This window comes from Lathyrus oleraceus, chromosome 1 (assembly GCF_024323335.1).
Source record: "Lathyrus oleraceus cultivar Zhongwan6 chromosome 1, CAAS_Psat_ZW6_1.0, whole genome shotgun sequence".
NCBI lineage: Eukaryota > Viridiplantae > Streptophyta > Magnoliopsida > Fabales > Fabaceae > Lathyrus > Lathyrus oleraceus.
In genome coordinates this window covers 256,507,618-256,533,648 of record NC_066579.1, presented here as the reverse complement: position 1 = coordinate 256,533,648, position 26,031 = coordinate 256,507,618, and the positions used below count along the sequence as shown (strand labels likewise).

The following is a 26,031-nucleotide window of genomic DNA, read 5'->3' as shown; positions in this document are numbered from 1 at the left end:
GGGTTTTTCCTGTTGTTTTGATGCGAGATAGTTAATATAGTTAAGCAAGCTTGAGAACCTCTTTTCAATTAGTAGAATCAGGTGGAACCTCATGAATTTATTTCTTGTGTCCCATTTCAACCCATTAAACATATTCTATTTTGGCTTGCACCAATCGCAAGTCTCTGACACAGGGTACTGATGAAAATCCTATCTTGGTTTCTAAGCTTATTAATTTCTATGCAAGTTTTAATTTGCTTGTTGATCCTCAAATTATTACTAAGAGTTCAAACAATTTGGATCCTTGGCATTGGAATATGGTTATCTCTTTGTATGTTAGAAATATTTTCTTTAAGGAGGCCATTCCTGTTTATAAGGATATGTCAATAATGTTCAAACAACTGATTTTACCTATCCATCTCTTCTCAAGGCTTGTGGGGGGTTATTAGATTGTGATGCCGGGGTGGAGGTTCATAAGTCTTTTCGAAGGAATTCCATTAAGTAGAGTTTGGTTTGTTACATAATGTGTTGGTATTTACGCATGGTGGGATTGGAAAGCTTGATGTTGCTCGCCACTTGTTTGATAATATGTCTGTTAGAGATGATGTTTCTTGGAACACTATAATAAGTCGTTATGCCTTTAGGGGTATATGGGAGGAAGAATTTCGACTTGGATGCATTCCTTCCTAAGGCATTGGAATCAAAAGTTGTTCTAGATGTTCATAATATAGCTTGTGGCTATAAACATGTTGTTCTAGTTACCAAACAGGGATGAAAGTTCTAGAACACAAAGAAATATTTTTGTCTCGCTACAAAATACCATTTTTCTTTTTCATTCACACCACATATACTTGTTTAGAAATGTTATAATGGATGTGAAAGTTAAGTACTTTCTCTAATGTGTCTACAAGTGGCTTTGAACGATGTTTCCCATAAAAATAAAAATAAACAGCTTTGAGCTTCAATACATTAGATCACAAGTCAGGAAAATCAGGTGTACGGTATCTTCATCCTCGTGCAGTAATTGATCCCAGTTTTGGTCTGAACCCAACCCCACAATTAGAGCATTTCAGTTGCGGTTAGAATGCAAGGGTGTTTATATGTGTGCCGATGTTGGATTCAATACGGACTCTACTGCATTTAAAATTGATGAACTACAAAAGGTGGTTGATGTCCTCCCTTATTTTATTCAATATGAGGAGTTATATTTCACCTGTTCTCGGTCAATATTCACGTGCAGCTCCATTAAAGTTGAAGGCCCAACAAACAATCAAACTGGGAAACCTTTTAAAATTGAGTGGGAAACTGAAGATATTATAAAAATTGAATCATGTTGGTTTGAAAGGATTGAAACATCATCAATCAACCTTTTCCTTAGATCAAAAGATTTTGAAGAAGTTGGCATTACAAATGCAAAACCAGGCTGTAAGCTGTTCAAATTTGCAGTTTATGATTCATGTTGGCCTAGGGCTGGAGAGGCTATCAAATTATTGGATATGAGATACACAAATATCTGGAGTACAGTTTTTAACATTGATATAGACAACTTTGGAAATAATTATGCATTGGGACATGGTAGTTTGTTCTCTCTGAGGGATTATTTTCCCATTTTTGATGAATCATTTGAGGAGGTTATTTATCCAAAGGGGGAACCTGATGCTGTTTCCATTAGTAAGAGAGATGTTGCACTTTTACAGCTAGAGACATTCCTCAATGACACTATCATTGACTTTTATATCATGTATTTGAAAAACAAACTTTCCACTGATGAGCAGAAGAGGTTTCACTCTTTTAATAGCTTCTTCTTTCGAAAGTTAGCTGATTTAGATAAAGATCCTTCAAGTGCTTCTGATGGCAGAGCAAATTTTTAACGTGTACGTAAACGGACAAGGAAAGTTAACCTTTTTGAAAAAGATTATATCGTGATTCCCGTAAACTACAGTCTTCACTGGAGTTTGATTGTCATCTATTATCCTAGGGAAGTGTCGTGCTTCAGAGATGAAGAAATTAAAGAATCTTCGAAAGTACCTTGCATCTTGCACACCGACTCCTTGAAAGGACATCATAAAGGTCTTAAGAATGTTATCCAAAGCTACCTGTGTGATGAAAGGAAAGAGAGACACCACAATATGGTGGATGACATTTCTTCTATGTTTTTACAGCTGCGGTTCATCTCACTAGAGCTTCCTCAGCAAGGGGACTTGTATGATTATGGTCTATTTATGCTTTACTACGTGAAATGTTTTCTGGAGGAAGCTCCAATCAAATTTAACCCTTTCAATATAACAATGCACTCCAATTTTTTTGACTAGTAACTGGTTCCTTCCGGTTGAGGCTTCTCTGAAAAGATCTCATATACAGAACTTAATTTATGATATATTTGAAAATAGTTCTTTGCAAGGCCCCCTGTTGATTGCCATGGCAAAGGTCCTCTCTCGTTAGTGTCAGACGTTATTGAGTACAGAGCAGAAGCAGGTTCATCTGGAGCGGAAGCAGGTCCTCTCTCGTTAGTGTCAGACGTAATGGCTCTACTGAGACTGATATTCAGTTCCCCAATTGTTTCACCCATAAGAGTTGCATCATGGGTGAGGGGACCTGGAATTATTTTCAAGGATTTGCAAGTACCAGTCGTATCTCCACATGTTGATTGTCGGAAGATGTCATTATCTTGTAGCCAAGGACCTGCAAACCGTAACAAATGCAAGGCCAAAATCGTATCAGGTAGCCACAACCCTGCAAACCGTAACAAACGCAACCAGCGCCCTGTGAATAACAAACCAAATCATGCAACTGTCACTCCAAAACAATAACAAAACAGTGCAACTGTCACGTGATCGCATACCAGGAGCTAGTTTAATTGACAAATCAATCATCATGCTGACAAGCCTCATCGAAAAAACTCACAGCGTCTTGCTCTGCCCTGTGAAAAAGGGACGCTTTACCTCAAGTTAACAACACCACATAAAATCAGTTTACATCAAAAACATATCCTATTTCGTCTAAGTGAGTTAGGGAGGTAATTTGTTTGTTACCGACGATTAATGGATGAGTGAAGGATTGAAGGAGGGACCATAAGTTGAAAGAGGACAAAAATTCCCCAAGCAACTCCGTACTATGAAAGACTGTGAGTTCTCTCCCGTGGTCCCGGTTGGTCACGCATATAAAGAGCAAACACTAATTTTGTGAGGGGAGGATACTGTTCATAAAGGAAAAAAGATTAGATAGCGGAAAATGAATGGCAAAACCCTGATAAACGAAAGTAAAGGAGGAAAGTCTGAAGAACTCTATACCTTTTTTCACCGCCATTGGACGAAGCTCATACCGAAGGCAAGGGAGGCGAGTTTTGAGCACACCGGTGGGAATCGATTGGCGGAAGAGGGAGAGATTCAAATGTCCATCGCCCAATCGTCGCTTGGCCTCTATGTAAACGGTTCCTTTTGTGCTTTCCGACCGAGTTTCATATCCATCGCCGGTGTTTGTTTGTTGTTGTGGTTATTCATTTTTGGATCTCCTCAAGTTGAGAAGGTTAGATTTTCTCCGAGAATAACTCAGGTTTTGGTGAGGAAAGAGACGTTGTTTATTTTTTTTTTCATTTCATTCACTGCCGATTCCTTTTCAAATACCATTTCCTTGCATTTATTTTTCATTTAAAACATTTAAAACCATTTGTTTGAATATTCGATCACTGTGCCATATGAACTTTTATGGTTTCCCAGCCGCCTTTCATTAATACTGCCAGCTAGTGCTAGCATTAGGCACTCTTGGTTATCTGCGCCGACAGCCATGCGGCTAAGGCTGACTTTTGGATTCCTTCATTGCCTTCCATGTTTGGGCCAATGCTTGGATCAGGTGGTCACGGGCCCAAACCGTCCAAGATTCTTTTGTTTAGCCTAGGTCCCGCGGCCCATGTTGAGGCCCTTTTGTTATTTATTTTTTCGTTAGTTGATTATCCTTTTCCTTTTTTTATTTTATTTGGCCATAGCTTAACAACTGACGGCTCTTGGTCGGGTGGGTGTGGAGTTTCTTCATTCCCACCTAGGTAGTGGGTTCGATACCCATATGCAGTATTTTGTTTCTTTTAGCATTCAAATTTTTCATGTTTATGTTTTAACCTAATTTATCCTATACTCATTTTTTAATGTTTACCCTTTTGATTTATTTTTATTGGAAAAGCATCGATTTTAATTTATGGATTCAACAATTCTCATGTTGTTTATCTACAATTATTTTATCGAGATAACAATAGAATTTCGCCGCGTTATGATTAATCGCATATGACATTTCAATTGTTGTCAATATGCGCAAACCGGCTTTGAGCACATTATGTAGGATTTTGTTTTTGCTTTTGTTTGTGTCTCAATTTTCTCCTCTGTGCACGTTCTTGCGTTATGTGACTTTGATTCGCATCCTCGCATCCCGATTTTTATCTGTGCGCGTCCCGATATTGTTTTTTCAATTTAATTTTTGAGTGTTTTGTAAATATAACTTATTGTGTTATTTATGTTCTTCACATGGCTTACTCTTGGGCCTTCTTACAAGGAGACAATTCTCTTGCACCTACACTCATGCATTGTTTATTCTTTGGATGATCCAATTTAATTATTTCATTACTTTGAATCCTCATTCGACAAAATGTACCCCCACTCCCATGACATGTAATAATTTAATCGTTTTTTATTTCTTTATTTGCTTGACTGTTTAGTTAGCTACTAACACAAGAATAAAACCAATTTATTTTCAAAAATATCAAAAACAATGACTCGATCCAAAGTCGAGTAATTTCTCAATGAACAAATCAATCCATTTCTTCCTCCCATTCTATTCCATTTCTTTCAAACCTTCATCAAATGCTTGATCTAACGTCAAGCCATCTTCATAATAAAAACTCAAAAAACTTAATTCATATTTAAGACATTTTAAATAAAGATGGAAATGGAACATGGTGGATACCACGCACTCCTGAGACTAGGGTTCGAGATGGATGTCTCGCCTATCTTAGCTCTCGCCACCATCCAAATTTATCTATTCTGTTTCTCTCAAACATTCATTCAATTTTCTCTTAAACGTCCATCAATGCTTGATCCAACATCAAGCCATTTTCATGATAAAACTCAAAATACTTAATTCCTATTTAACACTTTTCCAATAAAGATGGAAATGGAACATGGTGGATACCATGCACTCCTAAGATTAAGATTAGAGGTGGATGCCTCGCCTATCTTAGCTCTCGCCATCATTTAAAATTGTCAATACAGGTTTCTTTAAATCCTTTCTCAATCAAATTCAAAACACTTAATCCTTATTAAACACTTTGGCAAATAAGATGGAAATGGAACGTGGTGGATACCACGCACTCCTGAGACTAGGATTCGAGATGGATATCTCGCCCATCCAAGTTCTCGCCATTACTTAAGACACATCAAACCAATCAATTTCTTTTCTCGCCGCCGTGCGATTGACTCTTAAACCCTTTCGCAAACGAAAGGTACTTTGTTTCAAAACAATGCAAGGCAATGTTTCTCCACCTGTTTTGGATAGTCCAACAATGTTTTCGTCGATTTGACACAAAGTAGCTTTCGCTAAAATCGACCAAGAAACAAACATTTTTCTATCCAGAACTACGTAAGCCTTGATTTCTCTATTGAGATACGTAGGAGCAGGATTTGTAAATCTTGTCAGGCCCACTAATAAAAAACTTAGGTTTAGTCCTTCGTAGAAAATCCAAAAACATTCTCCTCTCTTCCCTTCTTTCTTTCGCACCTAATAACTTGAAAAGCCTAATATGTCAAACTAACACTAATGCGCACAACTAACCTAACAGTTCCCGTTGAGTACAACGGACGTGAGGGGTGCTAATACCTTCCCCTTGCGTAATCGACTCCCGAACCCTGATTTGGTTGCGACGACCAATATAATTGTCGTTCTTTCTTGGGTTTTATCGTTATTTCCCTTTTCCTTTTTAGGAATAAATAAAGTTCGGTGGAGACTTTGATCAGTCCATCACTGCGAGCGTGCGATTGCGCTTCGCTAGGTCGTATCCCCAGTTTTTTCGAGGTACGACAGATGGCGACTTTGCTGGGGAGTACCGATCCCTAAGTGATTCAAGCCTAGTTAGGAAGCTTGTGTGCCTTTGTTTGTTTAATTGTGTGGCTTTTCCTTATTTATTGCTTTTATTATCTTTATTCTTACATTGATATATTTGTTGTATATTGGTTCCACTGTGTTGGGTACTTGGATATTTGATTGCAAACCATGTGGGAAAGACTCTATACCCGAGTCTAGAGTGAAAAAGACGTAAGATAGGACGATGGTTGAGTAGTACAGACTCCCGAGGTGAATACTTCGTAAGAGTCGTTACGAGAACCTCACTTAGAGTAGATCCTTTCGCAAATATTGTCACCCGAGGTGAATACTTCGTAAGCTTCAATGTTTCAACGGGGTCCATGACTGTAAGGACCTTTTAGAACATTGAACCTTTGGGCAACTAGAAATGATGGTTGCGTAGTATGGATTCCCGAGGTGAATACTTTGTAAGAATCGACACGAGAACCTCGCTCAGAATAGATTCTCTAGATGGAGTTGACGATCGGAAAGTATTTTTCGTAAGCGTCAAACATTCTTTGAATCCATGACTCTGAGTACCCTGTCTAGAACCAAGTCGATGGTTGCATAGTACGGACTCTCGAGGTGAATACTTTGTAAGAGTCGGTACGAGAGCCTTACCCATAATAGATTCCCTTGATGAAGTTGACGACCAGAAAGTATTTTCTGTAAGCGTCAAACATTCTTGTGAATCAATGACTCTGGGGATCCTTTGTAACAAATCCCTAGGTCATACTCGATGAGAACCCCGTTTTGGAAAGCAATCAGATTTATCCATACCTCGGACCTTTGAACCTGTACCAAAAAAAACATTGCATCCATCCATTCATTGCATACACATAAAATAGAAAAACTCTTAGTTTGTTTCGCATTGTTTTAGGAATCCCAGACTTGTTAGCAAAATGAATCCTGAGAGAAGAAGCACTTTTCAGTTCAAATACAAGAACGTGGACATTTCCAGCCTGCAAAAGTTGAGTGCCAAAGTAACACCAATCAAACTCAACTGCTTTGTGCAAGACTATGGAAGAATCCTGGACATCCTAAATGAGAAGATGGACATGATGACCACAGTGACTATTGCTCAATTCTATGATCCACCTCTACGTTGTTTCACGTTTTCTGACTTCCAATTGGCTCCTACCTTGGAAGAATTTGAGAGGATTGTAGGTCGGAATTGAGGGATCATAATCCATTTCCTAAGTTTGATAAAGGTATTCCTCCCAAAAGGATAGCTTTAGCTTTGGGTCTGAAGGTTTCTGAAGTCGTGGACAATTGGGATGTGAAGGGAGCTCTCAATGGTTTTTCTAGGAAGTTCTTGGAAGATCAAGCTAAGAAGATGGAAAAGTAGGGGAATTGGGATGCTTTCTATGTTGTGTTAGCCGTGTTGTTATATGGGATAGTTCTCTTCCCAAATATTGACCATTTTGTGGACCACCTGGCGGTGAGAATCTTCCTCTCTGGTAACCCTGTATCGTTCCTCTTGGCATACCTCCACCATTTTATGTTGTACGCAACTGTTTCATGCCTGGTTTAGATATCATATGCCTGAAGAAGGCCCTTTTGTCTCAAACGAACTTAAGCCCTCCCAGAAGTTAGCTTCCCTCACCTCTAATCATGTTAAGTGGTATATGATGGATTGGGAAACCGAGGATTATTATTGTCAGCATTGGAGACTTCCCCAATGTACCTTTGATAGGAACCAAGGGTTGCATCAACTATAACCCCGTGTTAACTTTGAGGCAGGATGGTTACCCTATGAATGGCACTCCAAAAGCTGAAGCTTTAGAGCCTTTCATCTTACACAACACTGAGGAAGATCATCCCATGGTGAAGAAGATCAAGAGGTCTTGGCAAGCAGTCATCAGAAAGGGTAAGGAGTTAGGTAAGAGAAATGTCATCGCTCAAGAGCCTTATACTTGTTGGGTTAGAGAGAGGGTTTAGATGGTTAAACTCCCTTTTCCATTTGATCCTTCTATCTATCCATCGGTTCCTGAGCTAGAACCCATATTACCCAAAGATGTGGAGAAGCTCAACGCCCGTATTAAGGAGCTAGAGTTGGAGAATGCTGACTTGAGGATTAAGCTCGGCCGAGTCTCGGTAGAAAATGGGAATTTGAAAGACGGTCAACAGAAGAAGGACAAAGAGCTTGAAATCTCCAACCAAAGAGCTAGGGAGTCTGAGGCAAGGAGAGAAAAGTTCGGAAAAGCGCTCTACATCACTAAATCTGTGTTCAAGTCAAAGGAGGAGGAGTTGGATAGAGCTTTACTCCGGATTCAAAAACTCAACAAGACTCTTGAATTGACCCTTGAAATGAAAAGGGAAGCACAACTGATTTCTGAGATTCGTACTCGTGAACTGGAGAATTCCATTCAGAAATACAAGGATACTCTGGAACGCGAGAAACTGAGGACTGAAGAGTCAGAAAGAGTTTGCGCATGACTGAAATATCAGTTGGAACAAGCCAATGCTAGAATCCAGGCACTTGAAGGTGAGGATCAGGATGCTGCCTATATGATGTTGCTAGGTGAATGCAGATATTGGAGAAACCTCTATAGGGACATAGAGGTGACCAAGGCTGAAGACTTGCGCATCATTCAAGACCTCCAAGGGCTTTACACTGAGTGGAAGGGCAAATTTCGGAGGTTGTCCAGATTTGCGAACTCCGTCATGCGAGAGCTACCTAAGAAACTGCAAGAAGTTGATTGGTGCATGTGTTCAGAGAACACCCCGCATCAAGTCTTTAATTTCATTAAGTTTTGTAAGGCGATGTTGGAGGGGCTGACTACCGACCTTGCTACGGTTCGGAAAGCCCATAAGCCATAAGCACATTGTTTGTATTTGAACTTTGCTATGAGTTAATGAAAAAATCGCTTTTGAGATTCATTTTATTGTGTTTTATTTCCTTATTACTTTAAATATTTGCGAACAAATGTTGTGGCATTTCTAAAATGAATGACTGAAACTAACCAAGTGTTTTGCAAACAAGATGCATCCATACATGCATTCATACATTTTCAAAATAGAGTCTCACTCCTCCCTTTCTTCCTTTAGTTTCACGCTGAATCTTCAACACCAGTACAATACTCACGCCTGAGCAAGACAAAGGATGGCTGAGCAAGAGCAAGAGAGCGCCCGAGTTAGAGCTGAACTAGACCAGATCAAGGGAGGCATGTCCCAGATGCGAGAAATGTTACAAGCTTTAACCTTCAGATTTGAGGTTCCGCAAGCGACCGTGATTTCAGAGACCACGGGCCAGCAGTGGAAGTCCAATTTTAGAGGACATTACCCTCAACCCTTCCTTTATATGGTCTACCTTATGACTTCTTCCCTCGAGTGGAATTAGTGCATAACATGGGGCAATCTGTCCAACAAGCCATGCCATTACTCGTTTACACCGACGCACGCCCAGTCATCCATACTGTTGCTCCACCAGCTGCCTATGCTAGGCATATTCCACACTTTGAAGATCAACATCACATGTATCAGACTGTCGACTCAACCGTTGTTGGTGACGAAGTAAGATTTGAAGATTTCAGAGAAGTGAAGGAGAACATGCAACTCCTTGAGAAGAAGTTCCAAGATTTAGAGGGAGACCACGTCTTTGGATCTGTCGCCAAAGAAATATGCCTTGTATCTGAGTCGGTGATTCCAACCAAATTCAAAACTCCAGATTTCGACAAATACAAGGGGCATACTTGTCCAAAGAGCCATCTCATCATGTATTACCGTAAAATGGTTGCGCACATGGAAGACGACAAGCTGATGATCCACTGTTTTCAAGATAGCTTGAGTGGGGCTCCTTCCAAGTGGTATCTAAGTCTGGATCAGAATAGGATCAGATGTTTCTAAGACCTGTCAGACGCGTTTATAAAACACTATAAATATAACATGGACATGGCGCCTGACAGGAGACAGTTGCAAAGCATGTTCCAGCATGATAAGGATTCCTTCAAGGAATATGCCCAGAGATGGAGAGAATTGGCTTCTCAAGTTGAACCACCTCTAGCCGAGAATAATTTGGCTGAACTATTCATCGACACTGCCCAACCCCAATTCTATGAGAAGATGGTTGGAAGTGCTTCCTTGGGATTCTCCGAGCTTGTTGCTATAAGGGCTCGCGTCGAATATCGTTTAAGAAATGGCAAGCTTGCGGCTGTAGCTGGACCTTCAAAAGCTAATCCAAAGAAGTTCTCTGGAGGGTTTCCCAGAAAGAAGGAAAGGGAAACAAATGATGTGACTGTTGGCCAAGGAAGAGCCCCTCCAAGAAGGAGACAACAACAATATTCGCAACTGCAGTATGTTCAACAACCCTTTCCCTATCAGCAGCCCATGTATCCCATTCAGTACGCCCTACAACCATACGTGGCTGCTATGACGCCCGCCTTTAATAAACAACCTGCTCAGGCCTATCAAGCGCCTCCAGCTTACCGACCAGCTCCAGTTCAACAACGTGCTGCGGTTCCTCCAGCTTATCAACAAGCACCAGCAACTCCTGTCTATCAACAACCGAGAGCTCAAGCTCCGAGGCAAAATGCTCAAAACCAAAATAGGAGGCAAGGGGATAGGGAGACCTTCAATCCAATCCCAATGTCGTACATTGAGCTTTATCCCTCCCTGTTGCAAAAGGGTTTGGTGGTTCCCAGACCTATGGGACCTCCACCTGATCGTCTTCCTCCATGGTATAACCCTAATGCACACTGTCCTTTTCATGAAGGTGCTCCCGGGCATGACCTAGAAGGTTGTTACACTCTGAAGCATAGGGTTCGTGAACTGATTGAAAGCAAGATCCTGTCCTTTAAGGATATGGGACCAAATGTGAAGAACAATACTCTTCCTCCCCATGGAGATCCTGCAGTAAACGCCATTGAAGATGCCTCTGTTGGTGTTATGGTTGATAAGGTGGATGATGTTAAGATTCCTTTAGCAGCATTCCATGCCCGATTGGTGGAAGTTGGCCTGATTAATGATCACCATGACAACTGCGAAGAGTGTGCCACACACCCAAGAGGGTGTCAGATGGTACGAGATAATATCCAGAACTTGATGAATAAAGGAGTGCTGCAGATATCCAGCGTTATGAAGAATGAAGATGTGTTGGTAATTGAACATTGCTTCAATTTACCAGAACCAGTTGAGATCCCGTATTATAGTGGTGGAGTGGTTCCGGCGAATAGTCAGCCGTCGCCTGTTGAGATATGTATGCCCACGCCTTTTCCATATGAGAGCACCAAGGCCGTACCTTGGAAATATGAGATTACCGCTGTGGACAAGGTTATTGAAGGAAGTGCAAACATTGAAGTGACAGAATCTGTAAGTGAAGATGTCACCAATATTTCAGGAATGAGCAGAATGACCCGTAGTGGTCGAATCTATACGCCTGAATTCAATGTGACTCCTCAAGGTCGGGCCAAGGAATCTACAGTTGCAGCTCCCACTAAAGAACCCGAAGTGGTCTAATCCGAAGATGATGTCGAATTCTTGAAGTTGATTAAGAGAAGTGACTACAAGGTTATGGACCAGTTGCATCAAACACCATCTAAGATCTCTATTCTGTCTCTGTTATTGAACTCCCAAGCCCACATGGAGGCTTTGTTGAAGGTGCTTGCCCAAGCTCATGTAACGCAAAGCATAACAGTAGACCAGTTTGATGGGGTGGTTGCAAATATCACAGCTTGCAATACTTTGAGCTTCAGTGGAGAGGAATTACCCGAGGATGGACACAATCAAAATCGTGCTCTGCACATCTCAGTAAAATGCAAAGATGATGCTTTGGCAAGAGTCTTGGTTGATACCGGATCTTCTCTGAATGTTATGCCAAAGAGAACACTCACCAAGTTATCTTATCAAGGACCAGCTATGAAACCTAGTGCCTTGGTAGTGAAAGCTTTTGATGGTTCCAGGAGAACCGTGATTGGAGAGGTTGAATTGCCCATATTGATTGGTCCTCATGCATTCCCGATTAATTTCCAAGTCATGGATATTAATCCAGCATATAGCTGCTTGTTGGGGCGTCCTTGGATTCATGTTGCAGGGGCAGTTACCTCCACTTTACACCAGAACATGAAGTTTGTGGTGGACAATCAATTGATCATTATTTCTGGGGAAGAGGACTTTGTGGTTAGTCACCTTTCATCCTTCAGGTATATCGAGGCTGATGATGATGCTTTGGAAACTTCTTTCCAAGCTCTTGAAATAGCCAGTGCCACTTTTGTGGAGATGAAAGACCCGGTTGGGAAAGCTTGTTCATCTTTCGCTTCTCTGAAAAGTGTAAAGTCTAGCATTGAAGGAGGAAATCCTGGAGGTTGGGGTCAGCTTATTGATGTTCGTGAGAAGCATGATCGCTTTGGTCTGGGATATGTGCCTTCCGCTGTGAAAGGAGCCCAAGTCCCTACAAAGGACAATACCCGAAGCATCCAGGAAGTATTCCGCAACACATGATTCATCCATGGAGATCAGGTCAATGCAATTGGAGATAGCATCGAAGATGAAGTTGAGCCATGTTTGGTTTACCGGTGTGAGACAACTTTGAACAACTGGAAGGCGGTTGAGATCCCCGAAATTTTTCCTTTGTCAAAGTAATAATTGTTGTTTTTTTCTTTTTTTTTCAAATCCTTAGCTCTGCCCAAGGCTAATGAATCATGTTGTAGGGCCCCTTTTTATTTTCAAATAATCATTATCAATGAATGAAAGGCATTTTGTTAAATTCTTATTATTCATTTATTTTGCTTTCTCTTAAGAAAATGGAAATCTTTTCAAAAACAAAAAAAGACAAAAAACTTTTTATTGATGCATCTTTTATTTTTACTTTTCTAAAAGAAATCAATCATTCAAACATGCAGAATAACTTTGACTTTCTTATCTACCAAGCGGAAGAAGAGGGTGAGGAAGATTGTTACATCCCCGACGAATTGGCAAGACTGCTTGAGCACGAGTCCAAAGCCCTTAAGCCACATGAAGAACTGGTGGAAACCATCAACCTTGGCATAGAGGAAGAGAAGAAAGAAGTCAAAGTCGGCACCACGCTTGAAGCAAGCGTCAAAGAGAGATTGGTTAAGCTACTACAAGAATATGTGGATGTGTTTGCATGGTCATACCAGGATATGCCGGGCCTAGACACCGACATCATTGAGCACAAGCTTCCGCTTCAGCCAGAATGCCCGCCAGTAAAACAGAAACTCCGAAGAACAAGACCAGATATGGCTCTGAAGATTTGTGAAGAAGTCAAGCGACAATTTGATGCTAGTTTCCTCGCAGTGGCGAAGTACCCACAATGGGTAGCTAATATTGTACCTGTGCCGAAAAAGGATGGAAAAGTGAGGATGTGTATTGGCTATAGGGATCTGAACAAAGCTAGTCCAAAGGACGATTTCCCTCTACCACACATTGATACTCTGGTAGACAACACTGCATGTTTTGTTGTATTCTCCTTTATGGATGGTTTTTCGGGATACAATCAAATCAAGATGGCTCCGGATGACATGGATAAGACCACTTTTATTACCCCTTGGGGCACGTTTTGCTATAATGTAATGCCTTTCGGTCTCAAAAATGTTGGGGCAACTTATCAAAGAGCCATGGTCACTCTTTTCCATGATATGATGCACAAGGAGATAGAGATCTATGTTGACGATATGATCACTAAATCTCAGAATGAAGAAGATCATATGAGCCATCTGAAAAAGCTATTTGAATGCCTCAGGAAGTTTAGATTACGATTAAACCCTGCAAAATGCACATTCAGTGTTTGTTCAGGGAAGTTGCTTGGTTTCATCGTTAGTCAACGAGGAATTGAGGTAGAACCTGACAAGGTCTGAGCTACACAAGAAATGCCTACTCCACGCACCTAGCGAGAAGTTAGAGGTTTCCTCAAATATTTGAATTACATCTCAAGGTTTGTCTCACATATGACAGCCACGTGTGAGCCTATCTTCAAATTGCTTCGAAAGGATCAAGTTGTTGAATGGAATTTTGATTGTCAAAGTGCTTTTGAGAAGATCCGTCAATACTTGCAAGAGCCTCCTATTTTGACTCCACCTGTCCCAAGAAAGCCATTAATCATGTATCTGACTGTACTTGAAGGGTCAATGGGATGCGTGTTGGGGTAACATGACGAAATTGGTCGGAAATAACATGTTATTTACTATCTGAGCAAAAAGTTTACCGATTGTGAAAGTCGATATTCACTTTTGGAGAAAACTTGTTGCGCGCTAGGATGGGCCACTCGTCGTTTGAGGCAGTACATGATTTGCCATACTACTTTGTTGATCTCGAAGATGGATCCAATAAAGTATATCTTTGAGAAACCTGCCTTAACTGGAAGACTAGCCTGTTGGCAGATGCTCTTGTCAGAGTACGACATCCAGTACGTAACCCAGAAAGCAATCAAGGCAAGTGTTTTAGCAGAGTATCTTGCTCATCAACCAGTTGAAGACTATCAAATGTTGAAGTTCGATTTCCCGAATGAGGATATAATGGTGATAAAGGATTGTGAGATCCCAGGCCCAAATGAAGGACCAGAACCAGGATCTCGATGGAAGCTCGCGTTCGATGGTTCCTCCAATTACAGTGGTCATGGTGTGGGAGCGGTTTTGATGAATCCAAATGGTGGTTTTACCCCTTTCACAACAAGGTTTTGCTTTGATTGTACTAATAAAGTCGTAGAGTATGAAGCTTGTATCCTTGTCTTGAAGCCTTAATTGATCTCTGAATCAATATCCTTAAGGTGTATGGAGATTCAGCCTTGGTGATCTATCAGGTCAAAGGAGAATGGGAAACTCGTGATGCGAAGCTGATCCCGTATCGTGCTCATGTTGTGAAGATGATAGAATACTTCGATGATATCACTTTCCATCACATCCCGAGAGTAGAAAATCAAGTGGCTGACGCTCTGGCAACATTAGCATCAATGTACCAAGTCAAATTCTGTAATGAAGCTCCACTTATTCGAATCGAGCGAAAGGATGAGCCTGCTTACTGTCAACTGATTGAAGAAGAAACTGATGGTAAACCGTGGTTTCATGATATCAAGTGATTTCTTCTAAGTCAAGAGTATCGAGAAGAGCCTACATTGTTGGATAAGAAAACTCTGAGGGGTTATCGTCCAAATTCTTTTTGAGCAATGATGTGTGTAGTGGTGTATTCGTTACCATTGGAATTATTGACTAAATCCAAGGTAAATCATACAAAGTCGAGTCGCCACCGCACTTCTATTTATCCAAAGGAATGGTTAGAAAGCGAACAAAAACCTATAAAGTTTTACAAACAAAACTAGTAAAAGAAGGTCAGAGATCTGGGTAAGGGGGTTAGTTATGCAATGGGAAGGTGTTAGGCACCCAATGCATCCTAGGTACTCCTAGGGAGCCCTTTTCACGCTTGTTGCAAAAGGTTATTGTTTATGAAATTATTTTGTGCAATCATGATTGAAGAGTTGAGAAAAGAATATACAAGTTTATTTACATTTTGTGTTTGGATGGATGAACCCATTGCCTACGTACCTTCTCATGAAAGATAAGGATCAAAACCTCGTAGTTCGGGTAAAAGATTTCAAAAAACAAGTGAGTGGATTGATTGGTCCAATAAGGTCTTTTGTTATCAAAGGGAGAAAACTCAACCTGAAAAAACCACAAGTCCACCATGTGAGGATAACTTCGACATGCTAGTGAGGGGTTAACCCTATAATAAGCATGGAAGGCTTATTGTCCACTCACTAAGGACATAGGTGACTATTACATCTACCACAAAGATAACTCAAACCTAATAGCTAAAGGTTATGAAAAATTTGATTAAGAAGTGGGCATGGAGCCACAAAAGCCCATTTGAGTGGGTTGTATTAACCAATTAGAAGTATGTACAAAATGGTCAAAGTTGACTTAAAGATTCAATTCAAAATGAGTGTTATGAAAAGAAAGTTTGAAAATCAAAAGCATAAGGCTTAAGTTTCTAATGTTGAAAACAAGTCAAATGTTTGCACAAAAGTTTTTGATTTAGGGTTAAAGATGGAGAAAGGTTGACAAAAGGTGAGGGTTAAGGGATGCAACCACAAATAGGAGTTCCTTTCTCAAGATCATAGAGATGATCCAAGTAAGTTCCTTTGGAATAAGCAAGCTCAAAGCAAAAGTCTCATGAGAGGATCACAAGAGCAGGAAACAGAATTCCAATCAATGGACTTACATCCAACACCTAATAGAACAGGAAACAGAATACCAATAGATGGACTTATATCTAACTCCTCAACAACAGGCAGGAAACAGAATGCCAATATATGGACTTACATCCAACTCCAAACAACAAATAGGAAACAGATTGCCAATAGATGGACTTACATCCAACTCCTAAACACAACAAATGAACATCAAAAGCAAACACATGCAAAAGCAATCCAACAAACAATGCATCATACTCTATATACAAACAAGAGGCTCAATCAAATAGGTGGGCTTTAGTCAAGAGGGGTCATATCAACCTCGACAAACAAGCCAAACTATACAAAGGGTGATTTGTATCTCTTAACCACTAACATTGAGAGTTAGGGTGAAGTTGATCAAATAGGAAATGAGGATGAGACCTCATGCTCTTAACCCTGGCCTGGGTGAGCTCATGATAAAGAAAGCGTGGGGATCCAGAAAGTGGGATCCTATTCCACTTGACAGACACTGGAAAAAGATCTTGGGTACTTGTTCAAGAGCATCAGCACGTAGTGCGAGCATTGTAAGACCCCAATTTTGTCCCTAAGATCCCTCATGGCATCATATCATATCATTGCATTGCCTCAAGGATCATTGGACACCTTATTTCCTCCTTGTGGGTGGGATATCCTCTTTTGAGTGGTTCTTGATCACCAAGCATTCCTTGCATTTATATGTCATTTCTTTTCTTTTAATCACTAACCAAAAGTACAAAAATATGTCATCTAACCTTTGTCTTGAAAATGAAGCATTAACAGATCAAGGCAATTCATGGCATTCATTGAGCAATAGATGGTGGTCATTATTGAGATTTGGACCCCACAATCATTTACAAGAGTTCATATGAGTTGTGATGTCATTTTGAAACAAAATCCCAAGTGGTAGAGGCTTGAATTTCATCAGAACATTTCCAAGACATCTGAAGACCTAGAAAGTCAACTGCAAAGTCAACTGTGGATTTGGAAGTGGGAAGTGATTGGAAATACTTCATTCATGTTCAAACAAGTCTCATTTGACGTTTCAAACACTCACATTGAAGAATTTGAGGTCCAATCAAAATTTTCCCAAAATAGAAAGTGACCCATAATTTGAGATTTCCAAAAATGGAAAGGTTTTAGACCAACTTCAACTCAATTTTACATCATCTAAAAAGCTTCAAATAAAATTTTGTTGAACATGAAAGTTGTAGATCTTTCTCTCCTATTTCCAAAATGTCCAAGATCATGAGCATATGATGTGTGGTTGAAGAGATATGATCAAATCATTTCCAAATATGCATGGGACTTCAAATGGCCATATCTTTTGATTCAAAGCTCCAAAATGAGTGAATTCGTGCAAGAATAGTGCAGTTCAAGTTCATGAAGTTGGAAATGGAATTTCTATTTTGAGCTAGATCTAGCACCATTCAAGCTTCAATTGCTTCATCAAACTTCATTTCAAGTATTGTGGAGTAGATTTGGACCAGTACAAGCTGTGGATCGTGGCATTTCAAAGGTTCTGCACTTCAAGAGGTCATAATTCGAACCTTTTAATTTTGAAATCCATGTATATATTAGTGTAGATCTTGTTCTCCTGGTAATTCTGGTGCAAGAATCATGTGATTTGATGCACTATTGACTGAGTTAGGGTAGATTCAAGTTTCATGCATGAATTTTCTCTTGTTCAATTTGCTCTTAATATGTGGAATTAGGCTTAGTTCTTCTTTGATCCATGATCTCCATGAAAAATGCAACGTGTTGATGTAATTACTTTGTGTTTCTAGAAAATTTTCTTGAAAAATCTGGAAATCGTATGAAGGTTCTTCAATCTTCATCTTCTTCCTCATGAAGAAGATGAAGTTCATCTTTAGCTACGAGTTTTGGAAAACTTGCTACGAATTTGCTACGAATTTCCAAATTAGCTACGAATCTGGGCGCGCTAGGGTTTTACATTGAAACGATGTCGTTTTAGGCTTAGCGCACATTTTTAAATTTGTACCAGGTTCGAGTCCCAGCGAGCGAATTTTTTTCAAATTGCCTTGCATTTTCACATGTTTCCCTCCTTATTTCATGCCATGTATATTTTTGAACTTCAAATTTTTTCCAAACTTTATAAAATCATAACAAATTGAAAAATCATCCAATTGATCCCCAATTTTTTGCAAAATGCTCCTTAGAATGTCTAGTTGTTCGTGAGCATGAATTTTAAAGTTGTGCCTGGCTGGAAAATTAATTTGTTCTAGGATGATTGAACACATAAGTATTTGTGACCTTGCCTTACTCTTTCCTTTGTGAAATGCTTGTTTTTAATCCAATGAACTTGAAATTTTGCATGCTGATTCTAGACACATTGATGGACATTTTGGTTTTGGTTTGACATTTTTCTCAATTAGCATCTATGTTTTATGCATGTGCTAACATGGTGTGACAATTTGTGTCACACCTTTGATTGTCCAACTTGTGCAATTCAATTTCCATGCCAAATGATCTTTGTTGCTTCTGAGTTTTTGTATGTTGATCATGTTAGATGTCTTGAATGTGCATGAATTTTTCCAGATTTATTTGAATCATTTCTGTTTTGATTTGAATTTTTCATTCATGATGATCACATATGAGCTTTGAAATTGTCTTGGACTTCACTTGATCATGAAATGCTTTTGGTGATTGATTTTGATGTGAGCCTTTTTAGGATATGTCAAGTGTTTGAAGTTACTTTATGTTGAATTTCAGCTCCTATTTTGAATTTTTTCTTCATCTTTGACCCTAGGCTTTGACCTAGTGGTTTGTTACTTACTTGTGAGCTTTGATTTCAGGCTTAAGTATCCAAATGCCATGGTTGATGATGCTTCATCATGTGAATGTTGATGTTTGCTTTTGATTGCTAACATTGTGTGTTTTGTAGGTTTATGCTAACTCATTTGAGTTTTGCCTTATGGCTTACACATTTTGTACATTGGGATTGTCTGTTGCTTATTGACTGTTGTTTGTTTGTCTGAGTATTGTACTGATTTGTTTAGTGTTTCCACAGGTACCTAAGTTGCTTTAAGTTCATTTGAACTTTGCTTTTGCTTGGTTGCTTAACCACTTAGGTATGATCCCTAATCTTCATGAAGTCTGGAAGACCTACTGTTATTGGTAGGCACCTGTCTGAAGCCCTCCTTAAGAGGCAATGTTTGTGCTTGTTTAATTTTGTGCCAAGCAGGTAAAGTCCTCTTAAGAGGCAATTGGCACATAAAAGAGATGTGTAATCCATCTCCTGCTACTCAGTGTGTCATTCACCTTGCTCACACCATGTGTTGATGCATTGTGAATAAGAACCCAAGATCTTATAGAGTCAATCATTTGTGGAGAAGAGTTCCTACTTTCTGAACTCCCACACTTTCCATTGATCAAAGCTCTCCCTGACCAGGGATAAGAGCTATGAGGCACACCCCTCATCTCCTTTTCATCTGCTTCACCCTAACTCTCAATGTTAGGGTTAAGAGCTCAAAACACCCCATTCCAGTTGATTGTAAAGCCTAACCTTGCTTGAGCCTAATTAATTGTGTATAGTGTGTGCTAATTGACTTGTTTGTTTGCTTACTTGATTCATCTGTGCATATTTGCTTGAGTGTGCCTTTGTGCATGTATCTTTAATTACTTGTATATCATTTCATAAACATTGTTCATCACTTTGTAACATTTTGTTTTGTCCATGGAGGAGGCAAGCATAAGTCCATTAATTGGCAGTTTGTTTCCTATGATATGGTAGGAGACTAGTATAAGTCCATTGACTGGCATCTGGTATCCTTGTTTTGTTTGTTTTGTGAGACTAGTATAAGTTCATTGATTGGCATCTGGTATCCATTTTGTTTTAGGAGATTGGTATAACTCCAATGATTGGCATCTGGTATCCATTTTGTTTTGTGAGATTGGAATAAGTCCATTGATTGGCATCCGGTATCCATTTACTTTGTTCATCTGTTATTTGCTTGTTTCCTTTTCCAAAGGAATCACTTGAATCATCTACATATGATCTCAAGAGGTGAACATCTAAGAAGTTTTACTTCCTCACTCTCCCACCTTTTGTTGCTTTAAACCTCCATTTGCATGTTAACCCAAAACTTGAAAACTATTGTGCAAACATTTTCATCTGTTTTTCAAATTAGAAACCTAGGCCCTAAGCCTCTGATTTTCAAACTCCATTTTCACAATACTTCTTTTGAATTGAATTTTAATCATACTTTGACTTCATTTTTGTGAATACTCCAAACTGGTTAATTTCACTCACTCAATTGCTTTTGTGGCCCAAGTCCACTTCTTAATCAAGTTTTCATACATTAGCCATAGATCTCAATTATCTTAGTGGTTGATGTTAATCTCGCCTTTTGTCATTAGTGATCGAACCGTAAGACTTCCATACTGAAAACAGGGTTAACCCCTCTAGTATGTCGAAGCTATTCTCACATGGTAGACTCGTTATTTGTATAAGGTCGAGTTTTCTCCCGTGGATAATGAAAGACCTTAGGGCTTTTGTTTAAAATCAATCCACTCACTTACTTTTGAAATCTTTTAGCCGAACTACGGTGTTTTGATCCTTACCTTCCATGGAAAGGTACGTAGGCAACGGGTTCATCCGTTCAAACACAAAAATAATAACTTGTACATTCTTTTCTCATCCCTTCAATCATGTTTGCACAATAAATATTTCATAAACAAATAACATTTCATACAACAAGTTGTGAAAAGGGCTCCCTATGAGTACCTAGGACGTTTTGGGTGCCTAACACCTTCCCATTGCGTAATTAACCCCTTACCCAGATCTCTGATCTTTTCATTAGTTTTCTATGTGTAAAACTTCTTAGGCTTTTGTTTGCTTTTTAGCCATTCCTTTGGATAAATAAGAGTGCGGTGGCGACTCGAATTCTTTGTATGCTTTGTTTTTGATTTAATCAATAAATCATAAAGTGACGAATACACCGCTACAAGCATCATGAACGACTCACTGAATAACAGGGGATTGATTGTTAATCCCTTCTATCTGTCAATTGCCTCTTCACTTAGGAGGACTTATCAAGTAACATGCCTCATTTAGAGGTGTTTGGCACAAATGTAAACAATCACAAACAGAGCCTCATAAGGAGGACTTCAGCCAAAATGCCTGTCAAAAAGGTGACAAGACTTCCAGACTACATGGAGTAAGAGAGTAGCTACCTAAGTGGTGTATCAACCACAATCCAAAGCTCAAGCAAGAGCTAAAAGCAAGCAACTAATGTACCTGTACAAAAGCTAATCAGTTAATATCTCAGTCAGAAAACCAACAGACAAACAGTAGAACTTTCCAATATTCACAACTCAATGAACAATGATCAAGCACTCAAGTGAAGCAATGAGCATCAATTAGAACCTACAAAATAGCAAGAGTTAGTAATCAAAGGCATTTGTATCTCACAAAGTGAGATCAAACCAACCATCAATGCTAAATGTCCAAACCGGAAACACAAAGCACAATTAGTTTATGTACAAAACACTAGTACAAAGACTAGGTTCAAAACCAAATCAAATGATGAAAACAGAACTCAATCTTTCGCACAAAGCAAGTTCAAACATGTCACAAGATGTTCTCAAAAGGACGAATATCAATTCACAAGGCAAACGCATCAAATGATCAATGTGAAGCAAAGGCAAACAAAGGTGCACAAAGTGGACAATCAAATTAGAAAATCCCAATCAAAATAGAAATGCATCCAATGGCTATGAGATTTTTTATACAAGTTATTCATGTTATGAACAATCATCATGGAAAAAATCAAATCCAGAAGAGCACAAATGATAGGTGAACAAAAATGCACAAATGCAATACCAAAAATGTGACACAAATTGTCACAACATATCTTCATGTGTCCAAAACAGTGATATCATATGATAAAAATTCCAAACCAATTCTCAAAAATCATATCATATGTGAAGATCAAGCATGCAAAATTTCAGATCAATTGGCTTAAAGATGAGCATTTCACAAAGCAATGAATGTAGCATATCAATTTGGAATAAGGTTCAATCAAAAATTCCAAAATAAAAATCCAGAACCAAACAATTCATGAAATAAATGCTATAAAAAACTAGAGATTAAAACAAGAATGTGAAAAAAAATTGGACTCAATTTGGAGCATTCTACTATTTTTTATGATTTTTCAAAGATGAATGAAATAAAATGAAATAAACATGGAAATTTGGAGGGAAAATGAAACAATTCAAATAATATCAGAATATTCAGCACCATAGGATCGAACACACGCCTGGTACATCAACGGACCATATTCACACACCAAAACGCGGCGTTCCATTTATGAGTTGGCATGCTACATCAGTGAGTCAACATACACGCAAGCGAGGTCAAACGCACACCAGCCAATGGAACAGACACATGAGCAGGCACGTGGAAGACACCTGGTCAAAACCCTAAGAAATTGCTGACCCCGGAGCAACCGCCTTCTCCAGCCGTCTGCGGCGGAGACTCATAATTTTTTTCCAGAATTGGACAAAATCTATACCATTCGAAAGATCCTTCAACGTACAATCCAAATCCATGATCAAATCATCTTAATTCTTCTTAACATGCACGGATCGAAGCAAAACATTTTCATCATCAAAACTTTAAGTCAACCATACATGTTCATTTCTCAACCATTCTTAAAACTAAACCTATCAGCATGTTCAACAAAGCAAGATCTACACATTCATGTACATAAAACATCAAAAGGTGAGGATCGAATTTTCACTTACTTGAAATGGCAGTGGTTGAAATCGTGTCTTGAAGCTTTCAGAATCTCCAGATCTCTTCCTATGCTTGTGTCTTGAAGCTTTGAACAAGAATTAACAGTTGAAATCACCTAGATCCAGCTCAATTTCAGACTTCCATTGACATGTTCATGTGCTCAATCTAATCGAAATCCTGCTCAATTCTTCAAACCAGTGGTTGGATCTTGCTCCGAATTCTTCCAGGATCATGAATGTGCAAAGAAAATGAATGTTTGTGTGGAGAAATCAAGGATTCGAAGAGATAGAAAAAATGGAGGGAATGTGAAATTTGAGATCTGAAATGCTTCTCCCTCTCAAAACAGTTACGGTTTTGCTTTTATATGACTTCTTAATCATGCTGCTAATCCAATTAGGCCTTGGTTAATCTTGATTAGAGAAATATGAGGTGAAATGCAAAAATTGCAAGTGAGCTTAACATGCACATGCCACACGTGAACAGTGCCATGCTGAGCTTGGAAATCATTTAAAATCATCCAATAATCAACATTGAATTGGTAATTGGCTTGCATGATCAACCAAATTTGAATTATCAAAATTCCCTCCAAAATGCACATGTATGAACAAGTGATCATATGAGCTTATTTCATGCAAGGCAATGATTCATTTGTAAAGTATTGGTCACAAGGAGCATTTTGCAAAAAGAGTGGACCAATTTGGAGTTTTGAATCAAAAGTTATGCCATGTTGAACTTCCATGCATGCTTTGCGATCATTTGGCCATAACTTCTCAACCAATTATCAGATGGACATGATATAGGACTTTTTGGAAATGGGAGAGAAAGATCTACAACTTTCATGTTCACCAAAAATCCATTTGAAGCTTCTTTGATGTTGAAAAGTCAAGTTGAATGTGGACCAAAAACTTGCCATTTTTGGAAACTTGAAATTACAGGTCACTTTCCATTTTTGGAAACTTTTGCCATGACTTCAAGATCTTCAAGATAGATGTTTAACATGATGAATAGGCCATGTTTGAACATGAATGGGGTCTCTCAACTAAATTCCCCATCTCAAAGCCCTCAGTTGACTGCACAGTTGATTATTTGGTCCTCAGATGACCTTGACATGTTTTGATGAATTTGAGCCTCCACCACTTGGGGAAAATGCTCCAAAATGGAACCATAGCTCATATAAGCTCAACATAATATCATGTGGTCTCCTCTCAAGAAAATACCATCAGCTCTTGCAAAAGGATGCTCTTGAATTGCTTGACCTGTGATTGCTTAAACTGCAAAACAAAATGTTAAAGACATATTTTTGTGCTTTTGGTTAGTGATGAAAACAAGAAAAGCAATGATATACAATGCAAGCATGCCTGGTGATCTCAACCACTCACAAGAGATCCCAACCCAAAGGGAAAGGAAGCCAAGATGCTCAAAGATCCTTGAGGCTATGTAATGCTATGCTATGATGCCATGAGGGATCTTAGGGACAAAATTGGGGTCTTACAGATGCCCCTATTTAAGATCATTCTAGCCGGCGAATAGAAGGTTAAAATCTTCGTTTCGACGAGATAGAATCGGCTTAAATAATAACAAAGAGATAAATTTTTGGTCCCTAAGAGACCTCATGATGTCAATGTATGTATGCAAAACAAACAAAACTCTGTGGGGATACGGGTCCACAAAGAAGAAAAGAAATGAAAATCTATGGGGGTAATTCACTCTATGGGACACAGAGACTCTAACGGGACTCTTGTGGGGAACAAAAAAGAAAATGCGTGAGCAGGACACGACTTGAAACTGGGGAAAAGAATTGGAATTGACGACTCTCATGGATAATTCAATCCATGGAGCAGAGACCCTACTAGGGAGTGAAACAACTCAAAACTGGGGAAAAGAATTCCAAAGGGAAATAAATCCAATGGAAAGACTCAAGCTGACTCAAAGATGCATGTGTTGGGGAAAACGCCAACACAACACAACTATCCGCAATGGATACTTCGGATAAAAATCTGGACTCAGGCTGGGGAAAGATCTGAACAAAACATCCCTGCCGGGAAAATGCATGTATTGGGGGAAAACGCCAACACAGCAAAACTATCCACAATGGATACTTCGGATAAAAATCCGGAAAACACAATCCACTAAGGGACTTTGCTGACAACTTCGCTGGGGAAATCTAAAAAAGAGTCTCTAGGGGAAGCAGCGGGAATGAGGTGTTACCGGTTACTGGGTAACAAGCTCGGGAAGAATGAATATCTAAGACCGGTATAAGGGTGAGAGATATCAATCAACCAAAACATCTGAGGAAGACCTAAAAAAAGGTATATTTCAACTCAGGGAAATCTGACTCCACAGGGGGACCAAGGTCATAATAGGGAGCAGAAAGGAAGGAACACCAGGGATACCGGTTACTGGGTATATAATAGACGACCGACCAAAGCGTGAATCGAGGAATAAACCCAAAACACTCATCATCCTGAAGAAAGCTGGAAAAGCAGACTTGTTTATAGGATGGACATTCGATTCCGAAACAGGAAATACGAATCTTACTCGATTGGAAGAAGAACAAAAGACTCCGACCGAAGAGTGCATGAGATATATTATCTATTACCGTCATAACATAGATAATATACTCTCATGGAAGGGACACCAGGGATACCGGTTACTGGGTATATAATAGGTGACCAACCGAGGCGTGAATTGGTGAATAAACCCAAGACACTCATCATCCTGAAGAAGGCTGGAAAAGCAATCTCGACTTACAAAATGGACATTCGATTCCAAAACAAGAAATACGAATCTTACTCGACTGGAGAAGAACAAAAGACTTCAACCGAAGAGTGCATGAGATATATTATCTATTACCGTCAGAACGTAGATAATATACTCGCATGGAAGGGACACCAGGGATATCGGTTACTGGGTATATAATGATGACCAATCCAGGGGAGAAACAATCATTATCAATAAAGGATAAATGAGAGATGACTCACAGGGGATAAATTGCAAGCATACGACAATTATCTAGGAGACATATCACCGG

The 26,031-nt window shown here is 39.4% G+C and overlaps 1 pseudogene; it reads left to right on the top strand.

Moving 5' to 3' along the window:
- Positions 1-1,079: 1,079 nt before the first annotated feature.
- Positions 1,080-26,031, top strand: part of LOC127102160 (probable ubiquitin-like-specific protease 2B) — a 79,107-nt pseudogene continuing 54,155 nt past the window's right edge.